Here is a 24,528-nt window from a genome sequence, read left to right as displayed (position 1 = left end):
AACGTTGGCATGAACATAAGAGCAACATTAGAACTAAGAATATAAGATCACCAGTTGCACGCCACTTTAATGAGAACAAACACAACATTTCACAACTAAAGGTTATCATTTTGGAAGTAGTAAAAAGATCTCCACGTGGGGGAAATCATACTAAAAATTAAATCAGAGAGAGATATATTGGATTTAGAAACTGGACTCCATGTCACCTAGGGGTATGAATGAAGAATACAACCTTGGGGTATTTCTGTGAACAAAAGGAAAGTGAATCTATATGTAGAATACATGCAATATAGACTACCATAAAAACCAAATAGATCTGGAATGTGGGTGGATCATAGATAAAAAGCATTATTAACAACTCAGATTACAGTACGAATTGATATAAATATGGTCTGTAAAGTAACTGGTGAGTCCAAGAAAGTATCAAGTACTAAAATGTGTATCTATTCTTACTGTATACAATATCTATGATGAAAAAAATATAGTTCAAATGAATAAATGGACACGAATCATAATTAAATGTGGTAACGTCATGGAGATGAACGGGAATACATTATATATACAATTCAGAATGTACAGAAGAGAACGAACAATACATTATGACTAATGTCTAATGGTTGGATATACTTTTATCTTCATTGCCAAGAAATGGTAAAACAAATTGTGAGCACGTTTATGATCTCAGAATTAACTTGAGACACCCCTGGAGAAAAATATGGAATTACCCATCAGATAGTAATTTGCCTAATGACACCACAAGGGCCTTTTTTAAACCATCCTTAAAGGACAAAGCCACAACTAAGAACAGCGGCATGTGATGATATCATCCATGCAGGTCGACAAACCATGAGATATGAACATAAACAACGAATACATCGAACGAACACATCGAACTAAGACAGAATGGTGGTGCGTATGACGTCATTGCGTTATCACGTGATGACGTCACACATAGTACGTAAATAAATAGAACGGTGGCCATTTTGCGGCCGTTTGCATGCAAAGCTGCAGAATTTGGCGCTTGGGAGTGAGAGATACAGAGACTTCTGTCTGACAAGGTAAATGTTGGAGATAGAAAATAGAGTTTTACATGTATGATGACATTGACCTTAAGTTCAACCCCCCCCCATTTTTAAGAGGACAATATAGTGACAAAGGATTTTTTTCCCTTAGAACTAAAGGAGAGTTTTCAGATGAACCAAATTCCGAATAGTGATCACGAAGGGCAATATTCAGCCAACATTAATTAATCAACAACCAAGTAGATAGGTAAGCAATAAAGTCTCTACAATTTCTGTAATACAATAACTGGGGAGACAGTTTACCACAAATTGTGAACTTTTATTCACAGAACGGTCTACACATTGAGATAATCAAAAGGGCATCACTGGCACTAGGAGGGACCTAATTGCATCACCAAGGGCAGCTTACTGCACAAGCAGTGGTGAGATTCCAAACAGAAGTGGGAGACACCATTGGAAGTATCACACAGGTGAATATTTTAATGGATCTAACTAAAGAAGTTAACAGACTAAAATCTGGACACCCCATCTGGGTATATTTTTAACTGGATTAGTGTAAAAGGATTGAACTATTCTTATTTATCTGGTATTGTTGGCATTAAGTTGAACAGGCAATTCTGATAATGAGCGAGAAACCCTACTGAATTAGTCAAAATCACCTAGTTAATTATGAGATCATAATTAAAGTGACAGTGACAGTGAAAAACAAAAGAATAATGGAATTTAAAACCTATAAATCTAAATTGTTTATTATAGATGGAACTACAAGACCTTTGAAGAAAATAGACAACTCCTGAAGAAGGGGAGCATCAAACCCCGAAACGCGTAGAGACACAAGTTAACGGATTATTATTCGAGAAAATATTGCCCAGATGGGTTATTATTGAATAATCAAACGTCATACTGTATATTGTCTATTTCGAATTGTGAAATGATCAACAAAGTAAAATTTGAAATTCAACAGTTTGGTATTATGTATGGTCTAACATAAATGAATAAGCGTGTATATATACATTTCTTTGAGTAAAGAATTTTTATAAGACAAGAGTTATTAGCAAAGTGTTATTTTTGAATTACAGAATTGAACATATAGGAATCATTTACTAATTGGTTGTGTTTACAATATTTTTGGGTGTGCAGGGGACGGGAGAAATCCACAAGTGTGTGGTTATCTGTTGTCTATAGTATAGTTTATACAACCTAGTGTCAGGGTTGGTTTTCTCCCCGGCACCCCACTACAAAATTTATACTTTATCAAATTTTAAGGAACAAGAGGAGTGCACTGTGATAAATTGGCTAGAGATTGGACTTCTAATTCACCAGATCTGGATCTATTCGTCTAGTCCGTGCTGGAGCCATTGCCTATATTCATGGATTGTTAGATTGCTATATTATCCACCCACATGTCTAGTAATTCCTGTATGCTAAGCCCTTGGCTCCAAGTGTAACATCACTCAAGGTCCTGATAGGCTTGGAGTTCTAATTCACCAGATCTGGATCTACTCGTCTAGTCCATGCTGGATCCATTGCCTATATGCATGGATTGCTAGATTGCTATATTATCCACACACGTGTCTAGTAATTCCTGTATACTCAGCCCTTGGCTCCAAGTGTAATGTCACTCAAGGTCCTGATAGGCTTGGACGTCTCATCCACCAGATCTGGATCTAATCTACTCGTCTAGTCCATGCTGGACCCATTGCCTATATGCATGGATTGCTAGATTGCTATATTATCCACCCACGTGTCTAGTAATTCTTGTATACTCAGCCCTTGACTCCAAGTGTAACGTCACTCAAGGTCCTGATAGGCTTGGACTTCTAATCCACCAGTTCTGGATCTACTCGTCTAGTCCATGCTGGACCCATTGCCTATATCCATGGATTGTTAGATTGCTGTATTATCCACCCACGTGTCTAGTAATTCCTGTATACTCAGCCCTTGGCTCCAAGTGTAATGTCACTCAAGGTCCTGATAGGCTTGGACGTCTCATCCACCAGATCTGGATCTAATCTACTCGTCTAGTCCATGCTGGACCCATTGCCTATATGCATGGATTGCTAGATTGCTATATTATCCACCCACGTGTCTAGTAATTCTTGTATACTCAGCCCTTGACTCCAAGTGTAACGTCACTCAAGGTCCTGATAGGCTTGGACTTCTAATCCACCAGTTCTGGATCTACTCGTCTAGTCCATGCTGGACCCATTGCCTATATCCATGGATTGTTAGATTGCTGTATTATCCACCCACGTGTCTAGTAATTCCTGTATACTCAGCCCTTGTCGTAATCCAAAAATAATTTTGAAGTAAAGGTTCTACCTGTACTGCATGATGCATCTAATGTTTGTCTACAGTCTCACCATATCTCTTGTGACCTGTAAGGAATTCATTTCATAAGAATATTTTCATAATTGGTCTGAACCCATTCTATTTGTCTAGGTGGATATTTACTTACTGGAATCTATAGTCTCTCTTCTCTGGATTCCGGATCACTTTCTTGCTCGGAGTCATTTGTAAGTTCTTGGCTTGCTCAGGTTCTTCCCCTGTATAAGTATCTGTAAATGCATAATGATCTGTGCTGTCTATTCTATGCGGCATATCTGTGTATACAAGCGCCTGATGGTTATTGTAGTGCACCCAAAGGGTACTGCATACAATCTTGCCTAACAGGGGTCAAATGCATTGTTTCTCTCACTACAGAATGGTGATCCAGCTGAGCATGTTTGCTGAGTCACTGTTAAGTGTCTTGGACTTGCAGTGGCACAGGGGTCACATGTAGTGTTTCTCTCACTACAGAATGGTGATCCAGCTGAGCATGTTTGCTGAGTCACTGTTCAGTGTCTTGGTCTTGCAGTGGCACAGGGGTTGTTAGGGAGAATTCTCAGAAATGTGCTAATTCCCTTCTACCTTAGAGACCCCCAGCTCTTTTGCTGGACTTTAGGACTGTTTACCTCTCTGTTTCTTTTGACTTTGGAGTCTGACAAACTCCATAGGCATCATCTTTACATTGTGACACACAGCACCTTCAGTGCAGTGACACAGGGAAGTCTCTTAGATTTCCCAAAGGTTTAAAGGTTGAATACCTTCTCTTGGACTGTTTCCAAGAGCAGTGAAGTGACTTAACTTATATTTTGTAACTTTATAGACCCAGCCCACACTATCTTACCAGAGGGTGGTGGAGGGGTTACTTAGTATCCCCTTTGTCTAGTTTCTCTTGTAACAATTTTATGTTAGCCTTTCTACAATTCATGGCTGGTGGCAGTGGTTTACTTTTTACTACCATTGTGTGTTTTTACCGCGGGTTGCAATTGCTTCCTTGGTAAAGCACCCATGGGTGCCCATTTTGTCAAAATGGCCCGGTCTTCTTTGTTTGCCATTTCTTATTGGAAAGGTCCTTCGTGAGATTTACTCTGCGAGCTAAACCAGGTTTGGTCCCCTTGTTCATTTTGTCTTTGGCGGGATTCACGAATGAAGCCCGCTTCTGGCTCCAGTATGTCTGGCAGGGGCAGGAAGTGAGGGAGGTGCCCGAAACTCCCTGTGCTTAATGCCCCTGGTTACAGGAATGCACCCAAAGGTGATTGGCCACCCTGCTGTGTGATTGACAGCTACGCTGGAATGAATGGGAGAAACCTGCATAAAAGTCAAGGCTTTTAGGCTTTGAAGGCAGAGTCGACCACTGGACGAAGGAATCCAAAGAAGAACTTGGAAGAGAGGCCTGCTGCAACTCCTGGACCGTTGGTTTGCCTGGTGAAGCCGTGCTGCTGTGCTGAAGCTCCGAATTCGCCTCGCCTAGAGAAGCCCTGCAAGGACGACTTCTCCCTTTGAGTTGGTGGGACCAATCAACTGCAAAGTAAGCCCGTCTGGACATCCTCTCGAAGCTGGGTGTATTACCACTGCTGCTGCTGCTGGAACCGAAGTGCCAGGGAGAGGAACACCAGATTGTGTGCATTGCTTTTAAGTCAGACCCGAGCGCTGGGAAGATCCTCCAGACTTCCCTGATGCAGGACTGACCAAGACTGAGCCACCTCAACAGAGTGATGGACCCCAGAAGCAAGGAAAGTCTGAAGTGGTATCCGAGAACCGCAGTGTTGCTATTTGCTGTCAGACGCAAGGAGCTGAAACAGTGAAGAACCACTGAATTGAAGTTTGCCCATTGGTGTCGCTGACCTTCCCATTGCAGAGCAGGAGTCCCCAGATGTCCTCCCTCTTGTCCCCACGACTGAGGCTCAGGAACAACAGGATCTGCAGAGCTGCACAGGAACAGAAGCCAGCTGGAACCATTTCTTCTAACCAGAGGTACTGTAATGTCTAAGAGAACTTTGAAGTGTTCTATTTTTCTACAAACATTGTGCAAGACTTTTTGCCTACCTGCAAAGAAGATCTCCAGCTCCCCCTTGACATGTGTATGAGTTATTTTTTAGACTGGACTGTTTCTCTAATCCACAATATTACAGTATAATATTCTGTCTGAGGACAGATGCATTTATCATTTTTGTTACAGAATGATGCACGTCAAAGAACATTCTAGAATGTATCAGACATCAAAAACTATATTTTGCAAGAGCAAAAAACAAAACCCTTTTTTTAAATTAGTTTTAAAAAAATCAGTCAATCAAAAAACAAACCACATTTTTGTCTATTTGATTAATTACAATTCTGTATGCTCTTCCTTCTGGGCATCAGATTTTTCAGAAGATATTTTGTTCAATAAAGTCATTCTTTGTTCCTTGAAATGTTTTCCTATCTTCGGTTCCAGGTTTATCTCAAGAAATTGTTCATCAATGTCATAAACTGGCCATGTAGGCAAACCTTTGCTGTTAGGGTTTCCATTTCTTGCAAAGTTGGTCCAATATGTCATCATGGTTCTGCTCAGCTTCTTCTCCTCCTCTGTAACAGTACCCGATTGGAAGGTTCTACAAGTACTTACCTGTTTGCAAATTATTTGTAAACCATTGTTTTATTCCTCTATTCTATCTTTTGCACCAAACTCAGTATTGCTCTAAATATACCAGTGATAAATCAAATGTCCACAGTGCCCTAATTATTTAAGTCACCTGAGGGTGTAGGAAATGTCTGTGTGCCATCCCCAATGGGTATCATCTGATTTAGAGAAACAGAGTGTGTTTTGAAGTGTATTAAAAGTGTTATATATATTGCTCCCTTCTGAAGAAGGCTTATACAACTGACTGTGAAATAAATTAATAATTGTTTTATCAAGACACCTAGAGTGTAAGTGTTTATTTGAATAACTGTACTGTGAAACTCTGTCACAACATTACTGCTCACATTGACCCCTTTTGAGATAAGCCTGGCTGCTCAGACATACTACCAACCGGTGTAGTTCAGACTTATACCAAAGGTGGGGTCCCTATTGCCAGGAGGTCATGGTTCTTGTAGTGCACCCAAAGGGTACTGCATACAATCTTGCCTAACAGGGGTCACATGCATTGTTTCTCTCACTACAGAATGGTGATCCAGCGGAGCATGTTTGCTGAGTCACTGTTCAGTGTCTTGGTCTTGCAGTGGCACAGGGGTCACAGGCATTGTTTCTCTCACTACAGAATGGTGATCCAGCGGAGCATGTTTGCTGAGTCACTGTTCAGTGTCTTGGTCTTGCAGTGGCACAGGGGTCACAGGCACTGTTTCTCTCACTACAGAATGGTGATCCAGCGGAGCATGTTTGCTGAGTCACTGTTCCTGCATATTGCGCTCAGGGCTGGTTCAAGTGCCTTGCAACGCAGATGCATGGAGGCAGGCCAGGGTGTCTTGGGATGGGAGACATGGCGCCTCCGGCCTGGGAGGGGGGTCAAAAGAAGTATTGGGGAGGCCACCAGGGGGTGCAGGCAAGATGAGCTGTACGCTCCGTCCCTAGCCCTGGGAAACCTGAGGAGAAAACCCAGAGAAAGGGTCCCTTCACGCTCCAGAGGTGAATACATCGCCGGCAAAACCTAAGATCTACAGAGGGGCGAAGACTCGGGACTCTATGGTGCTCCCTGACCCTATAACAGCTATGTGTATCCCGGAGGCACCACTCCCCCCAAGCCACGCAGCACACGACGGCGGGAGAGAACGAGGAGGCCCGACCCCAGGCATACAGAGACACTGCAGCAGAGTGCCGCACTGTCAATACGCCGGCTCATCGGGAGCCGTTGCACCCCTACCATGGACCATTATATAACCCCAGCGGAGACTCTTGGAGCTGGCAGGGCGACCCGGACACTGCGGGCACTCCCCGCCCCATCCCTCCCCCCACCGGCTGTACAACACGCAGCAGAGGGAGAGAGCGCGTCTGCCGGGCCCCCGGCAGGGAGAGGAGGAGGAGCAGAGGGGCACCGAGCTGTCATCTCTTCGGCAAGCGGGAAGCTTCCCTACCTACACCTCACTGGCCTGAGGGAAGCCACACGGGCCCAATAACATCAACAGTGGGAACCCCCTGTCCAGCTAGGTTCTCCCAGTCCAGGCTGACGCGGGAGCGTGCCCATAACACCGCTGACTGGGAGAAAGCAATTAGAGCGGCACCTATGGTGAGGAAAGCGGTGTGAAATACCCCCCCTCCCTCGCAGGAGGCGAGATTGGAGAGCCTGTGGCCTCCATAGTATCCAAGGGGCCCCGGCTATGAGACTGTGGGGGGGCAGCACTTGAGGGAAGGAGCCACGCACCCTGGTGCACCCTCAACCACCAGAGGTCCCGGCAGGAAGGGAAAGGTGCAGATACAAAGCCAGTGGGGGAGCAAGTGGGCCTGGCACCCCTGTCCCTCAGGGACGTGCCTTGCAAGGAGCACTGCACAGTGAACAGTGAGAGAGACAGGAGGCCCAATACCCAGAGACCAGATCTAAAATCACACAATGCCCAGAGACGTATGGTGAAGGGAATGCAGAGATCCAGGGGGACAGTACATTGGCACGACAGGGAGGTGGCGAGTGACCTACAGAGGTGTTGAACGGTAGGGGAAACCACCAGATCGAGGCCCAGAGGGGGTGAACAGAGTCCACCACGGTGCCTGGCAGCACCTGTGGGGTCACGTGGGAGGCACATTAAAGGTGGGTCCATTGCATATGTTTACAGGAGGCCAACTTCCACATAAAAACACTCATCCTACGTCAGGAGTGGGAGCCGGCTTGAGAGGACTCGCCCAGCAGAAACTAGGGCAAACCCACCCCCACGCCCCACGAAGAGTACACTGCGGGGAGGTCGCGGGCCCCCCCATCGGCTGATGGTGACATCACTGGCACTCATTGTGGGGACGAAGAGCCAGTAGAAATCCACCCCTAAGAAATAGCTACTGCATAGGAAAGCCCCCCCCCCCAGCGCAGCAAGCCACTTCCAGCCATACTGAGGCGCCCCTCACCTCCCCTCACCTCCTTGAACAGGCCTCACCACCCACAATCACTGACTTAGACCCCATGAGGCTGACCCACGCCTCAGTGGATCTGCGCTACGCCCATCTGGTGGGCATAGGTGCGACAGGGGTGGGCAATCCATGAGCTGGAAGGAGGCCCTGGCGAAGTACCAGTTCCAGGAAGAAGACACAGAGATGGAGGCCGGGGGTCCCCATGCGGCCTCGACGGAAATGAGTTCCATTTAAAACAACATCCAAACTATCCTGGAGGAGATGAGGGGGATGAGGACGGACATGGGGGGCCAAACTGGCCGACCTCACGGCTAAAGTGTCCACGCTGGAGGATCGAATGGACGGGGTCGAAACGAACCAAATGTCCACTGGGCGCCTAGAGACACAGATGGAGGCCAGATTCATGGAGGTGCAACGTCGGGAGGCGGAGCTCCGCCTCAAAGTAGACGACACAGAGAACCGCGAGAGGAGAAATAATCTACGCTTCTTCGGCCTGGTGGAAACAGAGGGCGAGACCCCGCTCAGTCTGGAAGGTAAAGTGCAGGACATAATGCGGATTGCCCTCAGAGCGGATGCTGGAGAAGGGGTCATGATAGACAGAGTCCACAGAGCCGGGGGAGGAAGGGGGAGTGAGAGGCCCTCATTCAGTGTTGGCACGTCTACACTAGTACAGAGAAAAAGCTAGGAATCTGGAGAAGGCGAAGGGTCTTCGGGAAATACAATACAGGGCCTCCAGCGTGGCAATTTTCCAGTATCTTTCGGCCCTCACGCTGCTGATTAGGAGAAAATGTGGGCCCCACCAAATGGCTACAAGAGAAAGGGGTCAGGTACCGCTGGGGGCACCCATTTTATCTGGCCTTTCAATGGCAGGGGGAGAGGCACCATCTGGTGGCCGAGGAGGACATCCAGAGAGTCACGGAAGACCTGGTTGGTGGCCGTATGGGCCTCTCAGCGGAACGGGACAATGGAGACATGGATCCGACTCGGGGTCCTGGAGGCCCGGACTCAACCACGGGAAAACATGGTGAGAGGAACCCGAAAATTTCAGAAAACTAAACACCCCCCTGCTGCTTTTGGGGGACACTTGAAGTGAAAAGAAACTGCTCCACAAGTGAACTGCACATCCGTGCACCCTCTGCTGTGCCCTCAGGGATCCGGTCGGCTGAGTGGGAGTACAATGTCCTAACAAATTGCCACGGTTGGCACGCTCTTTTCTCCTTGTTTCTGCCGGCACCGTTGGGGCTGGTGATGCACTGTTTGTAAGGTTATGCCTGTTGTTTGCAGGATCTGCCAAAGGCTTTTTTGATCTGGTTGGTTGAAGGGGATACAGAGACTTGTGGGGGGGGGGTTGGGGGGTTCAAGGACCCCTACCCGAGACCATTAGGACACATTGAATACTTCAGGTCCGACTTAGGGGTGAAGGAGCAAAAACCTTGTTAGATTAGTAACTAGGGGCAGGGGACGAGTCCCTGATGGTTCGTCGACTGAACCCAGTTATTCTGGGAAATGGAGATGGACGCCTCAAAAGGGAGGGAAGGAGGGGGGGAGGAGGGAAGAGATGGAAGGGAGAGGGAGGGAGGAGGGAGGGAAAAGGGGGTGGTGTACAGGGAATGTCTTGGATTCTTATGGTAAGGAAGGCCCCTTGCCCAACCGGCCATACAGGGCATGCAGTATAAGGAGAGGTGATGGTTCAGGGACGGATTGGCACGCTGAACGCGACGGGCCTAAATTCTCAAAATAAGCGATCCCTCACGAGAAACATGTTCCGCAAACAGAACTTGGTGGTTCTCTTTTTGCAAGAAACACACTACCGACAGGGGATGGAGTCACCGATTAAGGGGAAATAAATAAGCAGAAACCTCTGAGCTTCTCATAAATCCTCCAAAAAGGAAGGGGTGGGTATACTCCTGGGCAAATCGGTCCAGTTTGCGGATATTGAGACCAAGAGAGGCTTTGGAGGTAGGTTCCTGGGAATAAAGAGTACATGTGATGGAATGCTACCCTCTATGCACCCAACGTGGGCCAGATTCAGTTCATTCGCCAGGTGTTCAAGACAATGGATGAATGGGTGGAGAGTCTAGGTGGGGACTTCAACCTGATAATGGACCCCCAGCTGGATTGGTGGTCGGCAAAGGGGACGGGGGTGAGAGGGGCTGCAAAGGACAACCTGGCCATGCAAGACCTTCTACAAGAGTACTACTGGGTTGATATATGGCGCAGGTCGTGGCCGGGTCTGGGAGGGCTACACATTCTTTTGCCCCTCCACATCAATCATATACGAGAATAGACCTCTTGCTGGTATCGGGGGAGGGTGAAGGGGAGCTCGGGTACCTACTGTGGAGGCTATCACGTGGTCAGACCATGAGCTTGTAGTGGTGGATTGGAAGTTGCCTAAGGCCCTGAGGAGATGCAGATGGCGGTGTAATTACACTCTGCTTGGAGACCAGGTATTCAGGGAGTTCTTGAGGAAGGAAATAAGGGCCTACTTCGAGACCAATGATACTGGGGAGACCGATCTGACAATGGTATGGGAGGCAGCAAAGGCTATCTTCTGGGGCCTGCTCATTGCAGAAGGCTCTCGTAAGAAACGCGAAAGGGCATTGATTGAGAGTAACCTCTGCAAGGAATTGAGAGCAATGCGGTCGCAACTCAGCCGGAAGGAGGTGGATAGCGAGGCTCGCCTAGGGGAAATGAGGGACAAGAGACAGGCACTGCACATGGTCCTAATTGGGGAGGTGGTCAGGAAGATGAGGTGTATACACTGCAAAGATACTATGAGAGCGGGGACACGGTGGGGACTCTACTGGCACACAGGGCAAGAGGCTGTAGGACAGAAAGGAGGGTTGATGGCATCCGAGACGAGGGCGGGAGGAGACGGACAGGTGGGAACGAGATCACGGAATGCTTTGCGAATTACTATAAGGAATTGTAAACCAAGCAGAAAGAGGAGTCGGTGGAGGACATGCAGAGCTACCTGGCTGGCCGGAACCTCCCTAAGCTCTCTGAAGCAGATCTTGAGGCCCTGGAGGGAGAGATAATGGGGGAGGATGTGGTGGAGGCTATCAAAAGATTAAAGACAGGGAAGGCCCCGGGAGAAGATGGCTTTACGGCCGACTGCTATAAGCAGTACCAGTCCTCACTGTTGAAGCCCATGGCCAAGTTGTTCCACCAGATAAGGGGGCAAGACACAATACCCCCAACATTTCTTCAGGCCCTGATAACGGTGATACCGAAACCGGGGAAAATCCCCGAAGACTGTGCCTCTTACGGGCCTATCTCCCTCTTAAATGTGGACGCCAAGATCTTAGCCAGGATCCTGGCGACATGGTTAGAGACGCACCTCCCCCGATTGATCCACCCGGATCAGGTGGGATTTGTGTTAAATAGGCAAAAGCGGACAGCATGCAAAAGACTCTCCACGTGCTGAGCTCGAACAGTACGGGAGGAAGGGCCGCTCCTACTATCTTAGACACCGAGAAGGCTTTCGATAGGGTAAGCGTGGCCTTCATGGGGGAAGTCTTCTCGTCCCTGGGAATGGGCCCGAGATGGGTGGGCTGGCTATCGGCCCTATATTCAAAACCGGCGGCGATCAACGGGAGGGAGTCTGGGTCGTTCCCATTGGGGAGGGGTACACAACAGGGTTGCCCCCTATCCCCGCTTATATACGCGCTAGTAATGGAGCCATGGTCAGCGTCTGTCAGGGACAATGGGGGGATCAGAGGTGTCATGGTAGGGGAAACACATTGTAAGATAAGCCTGTTTGCAGATGACACGCTCCTTTAGGTGGCCGAACCATCTCAATCGATTGAGGCCTGAAACGATATTGGCGGACTTCCAGGAGGTGATTGGTCTCTAGGTACTTCTGAATTTGTAGGTACGCTACTCTGTCTAAGATCTTAAGCAGGAATGGTACTGTAGTAATAGGCCTGTAATTGGTAGGTATGGATGGGTCTAAAGATTGTTTTTTCAGGAGGAGTAGGACCCAAGTCTCTCGCAGCATCTTTGATAAGCTGGGCTGGGCAGCTATCTCCCTGACAGTTTGAGGGTTTGAGGGATGAGATGATTTTTTCCACCTCGAGGATGGAAACTCTTGTGAATCTGAAGCGTTGAGGCGGATTTGTAGGTTGCGTCGTAGTGCTGGCATGAAAAATTGGGTTGGTTAAGTTCACTTTTTTGTCAGCAATCTTGTTCTGGAGGTGGTTGATTGTGATTGAGAGGGCATTCTGGATGTTGGTACACCAAAGTTTATCTTTTAGGCAGTTGTCTGTGGGAGGTATGGGGGCCTCCAACTCCCTTAGGATCACAAAAAAATCCTTGGTAGTTAGAACTGGCTTGATGGATCCTGTTATTATATGTCTCTTGTTTAGTACGTATGATTTCGAATGGATTGTGTCCTCCAACGTATTCCACATATTTGACATGTAATGTCCACAGCTCTGCTGCTTCGGATATTTTTTCGGCAGAGGGCGTCCTGCGTCGATGGCGTCCTGCGTCGATGTCCCTCGAAGGCCTCCGTCCTGGGTGATGTCACCGGATGTTATAAATAGGATGCACGGCGCCGTAGCCTCAGTTCCGTTTTTTCCACAAACGTGTTTGCTTCGAGAACTCGGCGCGCCTCATGTTATCTTCTTAGAAGAAAATGTCTTCAGCTTCTACTCCTCCGACTCCGCGGTTTGGGTTTAAGACATGCCGGGACTGTAAGTCCAAAATGTCTATTATGGACCCGCACCGCATCTGCTTGTGCTGTGGACGAAATGATACCGACGACTGCTCGAAGTGCCAGTCGTTGACTGCCAAGGCCTTGCGAGAGCGTAAGGGGAAGTTACAGGTAGGTCGGGGTTCTAAACCTCGTAAATCCAAGAAATCTACGGGTATTTCCACCAACGATTCGAGGGGTGACTCGTCAGAAAGAATCCTGGGGATCTCGGTCCCGGAGTGGGTCCCGCCACTCGTCCTCCTCGTCTCGGCACTCCCAGAAGCGGCGTCACCGGTCGCCTTCCCCATCCTCGTCAGATGATGGCTCCGTGAGGAAAGTGGCTTGTCCCACTAAGTCCTCAACTGAGGAATGGGAGGCATTCAGGGAGCAAATGCTAGAGGTCCTTTCCTCTAGTCCTGCCCTGCTAGCCTTGCAAACTTTGTGAGGGCGGATTCAGAGTGCCGTGGGAGCTGTTGGACCCTTGGGAGCCGCCGCGGGAATTGCTGCAGAGCAGAGAGTTGACTTGTAGCTGACCCGAGCGGCAATGGGGGCTACGACCACAGTGGTTGCAATTACAGCAAAGGGCTGGAAAAAGCCAGCAGAAAGAACTCCCTCAGGGAGTTGCGGGAGCTGAGGATGTGGATGCTACGGTGGCCTTTTATATTTTCCTGCTGTTATTCTGGACCCTGTGGTAAGATTTGTGGAGTAACTGTTTACCACACTAACTGCTAAGGCACTGCTTTTATTAGTGTCTATGTAACTGTTAGTGGGGCTGATTCTGAGCCGCTGGTACACTGGACTTTTGCCTAAGGTGTGGCGCGCCCAAATACTCTACAAAGAATCCTCACATACACAAATCTAAGTGACACCCTGGGCAAGTGCATTTCGGTGCGCCGACCATTGCGTGCTTACAGCAACTGGCCGCTTACGTAGGGACTGCTGGTATTATCTTTGACCCACGCGGCCGTGTTTGAAAGTCACTGACTTCCAGCAGAGTCCGGAGGGCGGTGTCTGTAGCACCGTACTCACTGGGGGCTACCCGCTTGCTCTCTCTAAGAGTGGGACGAGCTGCCTTTTTTTAAAAATGATTATTATTTTTATTAATTTTTTGGTATTGAGTGTGTTGCATATCTGTTCTCAAATCTTGGACATTGCTGACTAAGTAGTGGAATTTGGAGCAGTGGCCCTTACTGATTGCTCATCTGCCTTTATCCTAATTTGGTACTGGTTTGTCTGTCAACATTGGCAAGAAAATCAAACATGGCTAAAGTATACAACCTGAGAAGCTCAGTAGTGGAAGAAGCTGTAGCTACTAAGTTGAATGCTCCGAACACACTTATTGGTCTTCCTGCTGTCATAGAAGCAGTGTCATCTTTTAGACCATATAAAAATGGGGGGAGGGGGTGTTTTTTTCCATCACAGAGCACCTTTGCAAGCGATCTCCAGCTTCCAACAACTTCTGGTCTGAATTTAAATAGTGGAGGCTGACAAAATAAGGTCAATGCCCCTACCCCAGTAAATCCCCCCCTGAAAGTTCTTCTGCGTTCAGACCGAAACTATACCTTGACGGCTACTACTATGAAGTCTGCAATCCAAAATGTCTTCCATGGACAAATAAATTCACGGAATAATTCGCCTTTGGCGTCTTTGCCTAATGAAACATCTCATCCACCTATTCCTTTGCCGTGTGAAATAGGAAAAGAAAAAGCTCCAGTGATTGGAATGGACTCATCCTATGAACTGAATGAACTGTCAGCTATGTGGGAAGAAGTACAAGGGCTGAAAAAGGGGTCTTTCGAAACTATAAGTATCCACGATGAGGTTGTTAATAAACACCTCTCCCCGGTGATGATAAATGACCAGGGGATGGGATCCAACTCTATAGTAGCACTTAATTTTGTATTGAGCTCCCTGGTGAAAGTATCAAATTAGAGGTACAGCAACATTCCGGAATTCTCGTGGAAGTAACAAAAGAGTTGGAAGTAAGTGAATCGACAATGGTCGCCCTAAAAACAGCGGTCAATGAACTTAAGTCTGAAACAACTTCACTGCTGTCCACTCAACTGCAGACTCACTCGGAAAAAATTGATTCACTGTCCAGTCAGCTCTCCGCTCTCCAAGGGGAGATGGAAAGTCGGAACAACGTACTGGAAGAAGCAATTAAGCTGAAGGCTCCCCGAAGTGTTCTATCTGTAATCCGGGTTTGCTCCAGACCGTTCCATCGGCTGAAGCTGACGATACGCCGCTTTCAGCTTCCATGATGGAAGAATTCATCCGGTTAGCTCACTTAGCGGAGGGTAACCTGCTTGTCGGAAAGGACGATGAAAGTGTAATAATGGTGGAATCTTCCACTAATAATAAACCTTCAAAGAAAAAGTCTAAGAAATCTAATGGAAAAACAAAGAAACGAAGGAAAAGACAACAGAAAGCAGCAAGAACCCATTAAAAACTGCAAATCAAAAAATACCGTTCCTAAAACGAACCGTTCAACTAAAGGTGCGAAAGAAAATAATCCAATGCCCTCAAGCGAGGAGTCTAGTAAAGATCCAAAGCTATCTGGGGAGAAAAAACAAAAGAAACTTGTAGCCACAGAAGCTTCCGCTGTGGACTCCAGTGGGACATCACCTGCAAATAAAAGAGCCTCAGTGGGAAGCCAAACAGACATTTTGGAGCCACCACGGAAAATGCTCCGATTTTCCTTAAAATGAAAAAACCGGAGAAGTCAATGTCAGCGAAAGTGAAGATTGCCCCTATCTTCCTTAAAGCGCCGCGGGCTGCAAAGGTTTGCCCTACATCACCCAGGACCTTGACCGTACCGCAAATTGTGGTCTCGGCCGTGAACCAGGTGCCTCAGCTGGTCCTGCCAAACGACCCCCTATTTAAGTCTCGGGTAAAGAGGGGGGAGGTCAAAAAGGATGGTGCAGAATAGAACAATCAGTCACGTCGACCCCTCTGATAACATTGCTAGGTCTGAAAGCCAAACACAGAGGAAGAGGTGGAGCGCTCCTGGAATCAACAAAATGGTCACTGCAGAGTTGGGATATGGCCAGAAAAAAGAAACGCACCCCACAAGGTCTGGGCCCATACTTGCCTCTACTGCACAACCCGGACTTCGCCCCGGGCCTCCAGAAAAAAGACTGGGAGGGCTGGTTCGGCGCCGAGACCCTGACCCTTACAGAGATGTACAAAGATGGTCCCCCACTACTCTTCACAGACTGTCAGCAGAAATTCGGCATAGGGGAAAGGGAGCGCTACAGATATGCGCAAATAAGGCATTGGATAACCCACCCAACGGTGAAAAGGGCGGGCACACGACCACCGTCAGGTCTAGAGCTAACCCTGCAGGAGAGTCAGACAACTAAAGGGGTTACCAGACTCTACAAACTCCGCTCAAATGACAGACCGCCTCCCATACCAAGTGAACTGGGAAAGAGACTTGCAAGAGTCATTAACAGAGGAAGAATGGAGCAAAATATGGTCACGAGCACATGATACCTCCAGATGCACCACGATTAAAGAATCCGCCTATAAACTGGGCCTCAGGTGGTACATGCCCCCATACCACTTACATAAGATTACTAAGACGTATTCGCTAAACTGCTGGAGAAACTGTGGAGAGAGAGACCTAATCCACATGTGGTGGACATGCCCCAAAGCAGTGGCCTACTGGAAGGAAATACTGAGCCACATAAAGGACATCTCTGGCGTCGAACTCCCGATGTCCCCGAAAACAATCCTGTTAGGTGTCCCCATAGACAACAAATATGCAATGTCAGGGGCGACTGCCACTCTCATCACTCACCTGCTGTCAGCGGCAAGAATGACTCTAGCGCAGAATTGGAAAAACAAAGAGGGCCCCATAATAGCATGGTGGTGGGTTAAGGTTTGGGGAGTGATGGCCATGGAGTAAATATGCGCACTCAGTGCTGGACGGTCTGGACCCCATTCCACGAGTGGGTGAGCGACAGAGAGGCCCAATACTTCAAACCCAGTCTTCTCAGGAACACACATGTCTTATAAGTTCCATCAACAGTAAGAGGAAATGAACACAAATCAAACCCTATCCATGGACCTCACACATGTTGATCTCCGTGTCCTGAAGTTATGGTTAAAGCAGGGAGGGGGTGGGGTATGGGGAGGGGGGTGGAGGGAAATGGGTGAAGGAACTGAAAAATGAAAACACTCAAAGGCTAAGAGACTCTGACCATTTTTGAACAGTATTAGAATGAGAGAGGTGCTGAACAGTAACAATAATTTACTAATACTGTACCGTTTTGTTGTATCTGTATGCCTTTGATCCAAAAATAAAGTGTTTTTAAAAAAAGAGGGGGGAGGTCCACACTGGGGCGGGGGGCAAAAGTACCTACTCAATCACTTCTGGCAGCTAATGTGGCTCACCCACAGCTGCAGAATAAAGGTCCCTTGGGGGATCAATTAGGGTATACAATCTTTATTTCAAATTTATCAAAGTTTCCAAATGATCTCCAACCTGTCAATCGCTCAAGAGTCTTGAAGGAAATGAGCCTCATACCAGCTTTGAGGTTCATATCTACTGCGGACATTAAGCAACTGAGTTTTCCCTGCTATCCAGACGTTAACATTGCAAAATTGCAAATGAACTCTAAGTTGCCTTTGAGATAGTGTTGGGAGCGGCAGCTGGTTGGTCTACGAGAGGCTTTCTTGTTTTAATGTTGGCTCCTGAGGTGAACATGTCAAGGGCGCCTCAGGGGCCGGTGAACCAATTGTCTAATCCCCATGTGAACCAGGAAAATCTGTCCTTGGCAAGCTCCAAAATCTGGGAATGTGTTCCAGAAATAATTTCCCAGATTTTCCTTAAATTGGGATTGCCCAAACAGAAACTCCAACAACGGATGCAGTGAGATGCCTATCATGGAACACGAGAGGCACTGGGTTTACTGTGGTGGATGTTAAAAAACTATATTTTTCAGAATTTCCATCTAATTGCTTTTCAGGAGACGTTGTGTTTAGATACCGTGAATGTTGAGGGCTTCTCGTCTTATCAGAAACAGGCCCTTAAAGGGCCAAAAGGGTGACCGACAGGTGGTTTGATGGTCCTCTGTAGCAATGTTATCTTTACGGCATCCACCCTCCTCTCGAATGAGGAAAATGGTATTATGGTTGTTCAAATGAAAATATGTAACGAGGAGTCGACTTCCAATTGGATCCTGTTCAATCTCTATTGGAATCCGATGGCCTCGCAGTTGGTTGATTTTTTGGGAACTCTATCGGACCTCCTGGTTGATTTTTCCTCTCAATTTCCTGATGATTATGTGATTGTAATGGGGGGGTGATCTTAGCGCTCAATGTGTAAAAACGCAACAGGACAACCTATCCGTTAAAAAAAAAAAATGTAATGGTTATGCGTGGTGCATCTTGGGACTTGTTCATGCTGAACGGTAATATTAGGCGGGACATTCCCAGTAGACATACCTGGCAACGGGACTCGAAATTCTCTACCATTGACTACATCTTTCTCTGTAAACCCCTCTTTGACAGCTGTACAGAATTTCGGATCACAGAGGGAAACATTGATGATCATAATATCTTAGAAGCTACCATCAAGCTGTCATGATCCATCGATCACGCCCCTTCTGGTCTTCCTGGTCCCTGGCACGTCGGGGGTTACATGCTCTGGTACTCCCAACATGGCGGTATGCAAGAAACGCGGTCTATCGACCTTTACGTCCTATGCAGCACGTACTATAAATTGGCCACTCCCCTGCGGCTCCGCGCGTCTCATCGCTACCGATAGCTGTGGCTTGACGTGTGCCGTAGTTCGTTCTTGAACTGTGTTGCTCCTTGTATCCTGGACCTCCCCTTTCATTCCTCTTACTCCTAGCTCCTGTCCTTTTTGCCTTACCTCGCATATTTCCTCCGCGTGCTCCCTTGATCCGAGTTCCTGGACTTTCCCCGTGCCCCGGACGTAGAAGCTGAACGAATCCTGGAATCCAAAGACGGCCGAGCGGGCTTGTACAAGAGCCGAACTGCACGAAAGAAGACCCCGAGAAGGATTCCGCAAAACAGGTGAGAAAGAAGGATACCTGTGACAGTTTGAGACGCCACCTGACCGATTTTGATACAGATATGGAAGCGGCCGTACAGGATCTTATGCGTGCCATGCAAGAGTTGACGACCGAAGTGCAAAACTTAAAAGCTGAAAACGCCGCTTTAAAACAACTGGTATTATCCCGTGAGTCAGCTACAAAGGAGAGGGTGATTCTAGGCGGGGTCGTTGACAAATACGACGGCTCAGCTAAGAACCTTTGTGGATTCCTAGATTCTTGTTTGGTCCACTTTACGTTTAAGCCTTACTATTTTTCTACACCCAGGGCTAAAGTGGGCTTTATCATTTCGCATCTTTCCGGTAATGCATTGACCTGGGCTATCCCATTGATTAACTCAGGGGACGCTCTCCTGGATGATTACGACGGCTTTATAGAAGCCCTTAAAACCATGTTCAACCGCCCAGAACAGCTTTTCAGCGCACAGGAACGTCTATTAGACTTCCATCAGGGTACCCAGGATATGCTATCATATGTCACTCGCTTCAAACAACTGGCAAAAGAAGCAGATTGGTCCTCTGAAGCTTGTTTTACATTATTTCGAAGAGGATTAAACGAAGAGATCAAGGATGAACTCGCCAGAGTAGCTCGCCCAAGTTCCTATCAAGCCCTGATGGATCTCGCCTTACAAATTGACTTCCGCATTCAGGAAAGAAAAGCTGAGAAAAGAAAGACCAAGTTACCAATTCAAAAGAGCTCCTTGGGAACACTCTCGAGCCCCAAAGGCGCTCCTAGTCCTAGCAATGAGCCTGAACCTATGCAACTAGGGGCCTTCCGTGGACCCATAACCCCCCAAGAAAGGATGCAAAGGATTCATACTGGTTTATGCATGTATTGTGCGCCCGCCAAACATTTAGTAAGAGAGTGTCCAATTGCCCCTCCACGACGCTCGGGAAACGCCAGCTCCCGATCCTAAAAGGAGCCCAGGTTCGGGAGAGAGATGTTTGCTCCACCTCCATTCCATCCTTGAACTCTCCTGCACAAAATTCCTTGGTAATTTTACAGGCCTTTTTGTCAACATCCAAGAAAGAGATACATCCCATCCTAGCAATGGTCGACAGCGGGGCTATGGGGGTATTCATAGATCATGAATGGGTCCTTAAACACCATATTCCATACGAATTCCGGACAATCATGCAACCTGTAGAAGCTATTGATGGAAGACCCCTTTCTTCAGGACCCATAACCCTTCAGACCAAGGAGCTTGAGCTTGCTATTAACCAACATCGAGAAAAGATAAAGTTTGACATCATCAAGTCAGCCCATTACCCCATGGTTTTGGGTATGCCCTGGCTTCAAAGACACAACCCTTATATCAATTGGACAGCGGGATCCTTGTTCCTGGGTTCTGAAATCTGTATGGCCCACTGCCTACACCCTAACACGGATCCTATGCCGTCGGAAGGACTTCCTCTAATTCATCAAGGAACAATCTCAGTCTCCAACATCATTCGGATTCCGGAAAATTACCAAGAATTTTCTGATGTGTTCTCCTCTGCCATTGTTCAAGCATTACCTCACCATAGACCTGAAGATTGTGTGATCGAAACAGAACCCTCTGCAGTAATTCCCTTTGGAAGGATGTTTATCTTATCAGAACCTGAAAAGAAAGCCCTGCGAGAGTATCTGGACACAAACCTTGCAAACGGCACTATACGTCCATCTAAATCTCCATCAGGGGCTTCCTTGTTCTTCGTACCCAAGAAAGACACCAAAGAACTTAGACCATGCCTGGACTATCGAGGTCTAAATCAATGTACCCTAAATGACCGCTATCCGTTGCCCTTGATCTCAGACATCCTGGAGGCAGTAAGAGGCGCAGTTATATTTACCAAGCTGGATCTCAGGGGCGCCTATCATTTGATACGTATCAGAGCTGGATACAAGTGGAAAACAGCCTTTAGAACACCCTTTGGGCATTTTGAATATCTGGTCATGCCCTTTGGACTTGCTAATGCCCCCGCAGTTTTTCAATGATTCATGGATCGGGTTTTCTCGGACATGCTGTTTCTCTTTGTAATTGTATATCTGGACGATATTCTCATCTTTTCAAAGGATCCTCTCAAACACAAAGAACATGTAAAGGCTGTATTACAACGCTTACGCGAAAACAAACTCCTGGCGAAACCTGAGAAATGCATCTTCCATGCTTCTACTGTTGACTACCTAGGTTTTGTCCTTACTCCAGATGGCATCGGAATGTATCAATCCAAGATTAAGGCTATATTATCCTGGCCTAGCCCAACCTCTGTGAAACAGATCCAATCCTTCTTGGGCTTGGCTAATTTCTATAGGAAATTCATACCTTCCTTCTCCGAGATTGTCCAACCAATCATTGCCCTGTTAAAGAAAGATGTTCCCTTTCTCTGGACCAAGACACAAGAAGAGGCCTTTCAACAGTTAAAAACTGAGTTTACACAAGCCCCATCCTGGCTCAGCCTGATCTCAATCGTCCTTTCATAGTGGAGACAGACGCCTCCAATTATGCCATTGGAGCTGTTCTGAAACAGCAATTCGAGGACAGTCTGGAGCATCCCATCGCCTACCTTTCTCGGACATTGACTCCTAGTGAGGCCCATTACTCCGTCTTAGAAAAGGAACTGCTAGCCATCCATCAAGCCTTCACAGAATGGCGGCATCTACTTCTAGGAGCTAAATTCCCGGTTGAGGTCCGCACGGATCATCGAAACCTACAAGTTTTGCAAGCCTTGGAATGTAGGAATAGTCGTCAAGCTCGTTGGGCCTTCTTTTTTGCCCAATATCAGTTTCAGATTCACCACGTTCCTGGAACCCAAAATATAATTGCTGACGCCCTTTCTCGACGACCTGACTACGAACCCCCGGAGGATTGGACTTTTCCCAAGATGTTTCCTCATACCATATTTGTGGCTCAAGCAAACAACCTCCTGGAAGATATACGCATGCAAACTCAGACTTCGGAACTTTGGAAAGGACTTTCAGAAAGAAATCAATGGGACTTAAGAACCAAGGACGGATACTTGTTCAAGGATACTAACCTGGTTATCCCCACACAGAAACTACAACAAAGGATAATAACTCTCTGCCATGATACTCTTCACTCCGGTCATCGTGGAATTTCCAACACCCTCCCTTTAATTCAAAGGCAATTTTGGTGGCCTAAGATGAAGACCGACGTACAAATGTACATTCAATCCTGTTCCGTCTGTAATCGGAATAAACATGATATCCAAAAACCAGCAGGCCTCTTGTTACAACCAAGACCACCAACAAGACCTTGGGAATTCATCGCCACAGACTTCATTGTGGAATTGCCGCCTTCCAGAGGTTATACCACTATCATGGTTACCATCGATTTATTCACTCATATGGCTCACTTTACTCCTCTATATAAATTACCATCCTCATCAGAACTTGCTGGTATTTTCCTGGAACACCTCTTTCGACTGCATGGACTTCCTTCCAAGATCATTTCGGACAGAGGACCACAGTACATCTCTCAGTTTTGGAAACACCTCTGCAGGATACTAGGAATCCAACGAGCTCTTTCTTCGGGATATCATCCCCAAACCAATGGAATCACAGAACGAGTGAACCAAACCCTCGAACAATATCTTCGCTGTTTCTCTACCCAAGTCCAGGATGATTGGTCACTTTTAATTCCAGTGGCCGAATTTGCCTACAATAATTCAGACCATTCGGCTATTGGGACAAGCCCTTTTTTCTGCAGCCAAGGATTCCATCCTTCGGTCTTACCCTCTGTTCTTCCACACCCAACACCTGTTCCAACTGTTGATTCCTGGATTGAAACACTCATCAATGTACACAGTAAAGCCAAGGAACACCTTGAAACAGCGCGAATCCAAACCAAGCGCTATGCAGACTCAAGGAGAAGACCAGGGCCTTCCTACTCTGTTGGGGATAAAGTATGGCTATCATCGAAACTTTTGCCACGACATCTCAGACCGAATAAGTTGGCTCCCCGGTATTATGGGCCTTTCTCTATAAAAGAAATCATTAACCCTGTGGCTTTTCGACTCCAACTCCCGGACTCCTGGAAGAAGATACATCCAGTCTTTCACAAATCTCTGTTGAAGCCATTCATCCAAACCAACCGGTCTACTCTTAGACCTAGTCCTGTGATTGTTGATAACCAGTTGGAATATGAAGTCTCTCGTATTTGTGACTCCTGATATAGACGAGGTCGACTTCAATACCTGGTGGAATGGAAAGGTTATCCACTCAGCGAGCGTATCTGGGAACCAGTCTCGAATTTAAATTCTCCCAACTTGCTCAGAAGGTTCCACCGAATTCATCCAGGTAAACCCGGTGGAACGGGTTTTAGTAGGGGGCATGCTGTCATGATCCATCGATCACGCCCCTTCTGGTCTTCCTGGTCCCTGGCACGTCGGGGGTTACATGCTCTGGTACTCCCAACGTGGCCGTATGCAAGAAACGCGGTCTATCGACCTTTACGTCCTATGCAGCACGTACTATAAATTGGCCACTCCCCTGCGGCTCCGCGCGTCTCATCGCTACCGATAGCTGTGGCTTGACGTGGGCCGTAGTTCGTTCTTGAACTGTGTTGCTCCTTGTATCCTGGACCTCCCCTTTCATTCCTCTTACTCCTAGCTCCTGTCCTTTTTGCCTTACCTCGCATATTTCCTCCGCGTGCTCCCTTGATCTGAGTTCCTGGACTTTCCCCGTGCCCCGGACGTAGAAGCTGAACGAATCCTGGAATCCGGAGACGGCCGAGCGGGCTTGTACAAGAGCCGAACTGCACGAAAGAAGACCCCAGAGAAGGATTCCGCAAAACTAGCAAAACAGGTGAGAAAGAAGGATACCTGTGACACAAACTGCTGCAAATAAAGCAAGACCCATGTCTTTCCTGAAATCTTAACTGTAAATAATGCAGGTAACAGTGTGGTTAAGTTTGAGAGAGGTGGCCGCCTCCTTACAGATCACCTGCAGACAACTGTTACCGACCTCTCTCTCTCACGCAATTGGAGTGGGTCGGTCAGCCATTAAGGTTCTGTGACTTCCTCTGGGATCTAAATCCCCCATTGTCAGGACAAAGTAGGAGGATGAGGTCCACCAAATATCCCTTTGATGCTATAATCCACCAAAGGAAAAAAAACATTAGCCGGCAAAGACGTTTAAAAAACAAAAACATAGAGGACCCCCTTCTCCAGGAGTATGAATTAAAAGCACTAAATAACGCCCAAAGAAACTGGCTAAGTTCCCAGAAAGGTATGAGAGAACAAAGAAAGGGTGAGGAAATGTTAAGAGCTGTATGTGCAAAAAACTCCAGAAACTTCTGGTCGATAGTGGGATTGGTTGGTGGGGGGGCCCCCTATGACCAGCAAGAAACGGTAATACAGGAGTCCACTTGGA

Source organism: Ambystoma mexicanum, chromosome 13 (genome assembly GCF_040938575.1).
Source record: "Ambystoma mexicanum isolate Mex_15411 chromosome 13, UKY_AmexF1_1, whole genome shotgun sequence".
NCBI lineage: Eukaryota > Metazoa > Chordata > Amphibia > Caudata > Ambystomatidae > Ambystoma > Ambystoma mexicanum.
The sequence above is the reverse complement of the archived record's forward strand: the minus strand, read 5'-3'. Positions refer to the sequence as shown.